At 44.9% G+C, this 3001-nt stretch overlaps 1 long non-coding RNA gene across 1 annotated transcript; it reads left to right on the forward strand.

Moving 5' to 3' along the window:
- The first annotated feature begins 602 nt into the window (after window positions 1-602).
- Window positions 603-1412, forward strand: LOC132540734 (uncharacterized). Its single transcript, XR_009551892.1, has 2 exons — window positions 603-878; window positions 1285-1412. It is a non-coding gene; the product is annotated as an uncharacterized LOC132540734 (long non-coding RNA).
- The last annotated feature ends 1589 nt before the right edge of the window (window positions 1413-3001 follow it).

The raw sequence follows: 3001 nt of genomic DNA on the forward strand, positions 1-3001 counted from the left end.
GAGGCACTGGGTGCAAGCTCTGCGGGCTCCTTCCTGGGTGCTTTGTCCAGACCTGGCTCCACCTGGACCCACTGTAAACCAATGTCTCATAGTATTCTTGCCATCTAGGATCCATCACTTCTGGACTGTTTTCTACATGCCTAAACCTTTCCTTGTTACCATCAAGGTTGTGTGGGAGAAAGCCTCAGCAAAGCGGGACCTAGAAAAGGGAGGGGGCGGGGAAGGTTCCCTAGCTCTATAAATAGGACACATGCAAAATAGAAATCATGCAGTACCCTAGGCGGAGCCCCTACAAGGGCTTTGAAAAGTGGCTGGAGAGGTCAGTGGATCAAGCTGTGGATGCTAGCAACCCTGGTTCATAATTCCTCACCCAACTCCTCAGGCTTGAGTCTTTGAAAGAATTGTCTCTTTTCTTTCTAATTCCCAAAGTCCTCTGGTCTGGGACTGAGTAGAAGAGCTGTAATCCAGCAGAGTCAGTCACTACAGCAACTCTCCAACTGCTGCAAAAGCTCTCAGTGAGTTAACTTCCAACAAAAAGGATCTCTCTCACACAAAGCAGCCTGTTTCCTTTTGCTATCTCCATCCCACCTTCCTTTCCTACAATACCCAAGTCCTTAGCTTGTGTTGTTGCTTTATTCTTTAGCACCTTAGATTTCAAAGGGACCACAGAAAGGAAAGATAGGATTGAGGAAAGAAAAAAGAAAAGGCATGAGTGTGTTGTTATAAGGGGGAAATATGAAGACAGATGCATTTGGGTGTGTGTTAAAAATTCATCTCCTTCAGAAACTGTCTGCTTTAGACCAAAACCTACTTAAGTTATTCTGAAGACAGGAAACTGGGAATTTCTGTGGAAATGAACAATGACAAAATAAGCAAAGGTATGCTGGATGCCCCTCTTTTTCCCCTATGTTACCTCAAATACATAGAAGATACTTCTCCCTTCAGTTTGGTCACTTGGTGCCCTCTCACTCTGGCACCCTGGCTGCCTGAGTGTGTTAAGAGTCTCACTCAAAAAGGCCACTAAGGACAGGTTCTCAGAGTGTCTAGCAGAGCCTGGGATAGGCCTGGGGGCTAGGATAAGGCTGATGGCACAAGGAGTGCTTTGGGATTGCCAGGGAGGAATGATCTGATCATGCTTCTTTCTTCCAAGTCCCTCTTCTGGTCATTTAAAATCCTGGGTTTATATTTCTAATATAAATCTAGATGCCTTAGATTTTAAAAATGAACATCTAGCAATGTGTGTGTAAGGCTTCCTTCTCCTTTTTGTTTTTTCCTTCTTCGCAGGGTTACCAAGACTGTAGAGGAGGTTTTGAGGAGAGGATGAAATTGACCAGTTTATTTTTGTTAATCAGGCACAAAAACAGCATAAATAATGACTCTCCATTTTTAATAAACAGTCATTTCACTAAGAACTGGGTAGGACTGAAAAATCACTAGTACTCATGAGCTAACTAATTCTGTCCCTTTAAGAGAAAATCCATAAAGCTCTTCTATCAGCCAGTGTCTGGGAAAGAAGCAAACTAACTGCTTGGAACAAAAGAGACAAAGAGGCCAAACAAAAAAACAAACAAACAACTCCCCCCCCCACCCCACCCCCCACCCCCAGACAACAATAGACTAGACACAGCAAGTGCAGTTACTGCCTGGCCTGCCTGCTGCTGTCGACTTGCCAAGTCGTCAGGCATTTGGCTGGAGACTTTCTCTCTCAACCCTCTCCCACCCCTATCCCCCCACACCCCCAGTCCTTTCTGTCTTTCTCTCAGTGTGACTCTCTGTGTCCCTGTCTTGGGGTCTGGCTCTGTGTTTTGTCCCAGTCTGTTTCTGTTCTGCTTGTGCTTTCATTGGATGTCGCTCTCGCTCTCTGTCTCAGGCCTTCATTCTCATACCCTCTCTCTCTCCCTCATTTATTTGCTAGGTCATTTCTGCTGTACCTCCTAACTACCTTCTCAGTAGTTCTGCTTCTATGAGTCGTCGTTGCTATGGCCTATTTTGTATTCTGTTTGCAGCACTCTTGCCAAGAGTATCCCAAAATCCATTCACACTTTGGTTTTCAAACATTCCTCCTGTTCAGGTCTTTGCTCTTTTGTGGCAAGGTTTCTGGCACACTCTCCACTAACTCCCTTGTGCCCAGCAGCCCTTTCTCTGCTGTTTGGACTCTCACCACAGGCCTGCCTTTGCCTACTTTCTCCCCTCCCCCCCCTCCTGTAGCCAGCACCCCCACCACACCCATGCCCCCATCTAGCCTCTTTCTCCCTCTTCACTCTTCTCTGGCAGACTAAAATCTTTGTCTGGAAATTGCGTTTTCTCTACAAATTGCTTTTCTCTCTACTTTCACTGAAAGTGAGGAGAAGAGGAAGAAAAGACTAAGTCCACACTGCAGATAGCTAAGGCTGGAGCTTAGAACAAGCATCCCCTTGCCAGTAACCCTTTTGTGATAGCATCTCCTCCTGAAACATCTGTGTCTGGTCCAGGGAGACACAGGGAAAACCTGGTCACAGCTCTCCTCCACTGGGCAGCAGGTGGCTAATGGGGAGGGAAGCAACATTTACATCCAGGCATCCCCACTCTCCCCTTCTCAGGAAAACAAACAAACAAATAAATATCTGGCAGTGGAACTAAAAAGAGGCTTCAAATGACTGCTTGAAAAGAACTTTATGCAAGGAAAGTTGTCTCGGGGTAAGAGAATTTCAGCTATCAGGTAGATATAGGTAGGCACAGCTGAACTATTCAAAAGCAGATCTGAATATGCACAAAAATGCCCAGGACACAAAATCTTCCTTGGACTCCACCCCTTCTACTTCCTACTTTCTTTAGTAAACTCAAAGACATATGAAAACAACATTATTGGACAAATTTGGAGAGAAACCATGAAGCCTGAAAAATAGAAAACAGAAATAGAAAATTTACCCTCTTTGTTTGGTTGCTTAGTGATAAGGGCAGTAATGAGAAATGTCGATAATAATAAAAAAAAAAGCACACACACTTGCACATATACAGCTTA

This window comes from Erinaceus europaeus, chromosome 10 (assembly GCF_950295315.1).
Source record: "Erinaceus europaeus chromosome 10, mEriEur2.1, whole genome shotgun sequence".
Lineage (NCBI taxonomy): Eukaryota > Metazoa > Chordata > Mammalia > Eulipotyphla > Erinaceidae > Erinaceus > Erinaceus europaeus.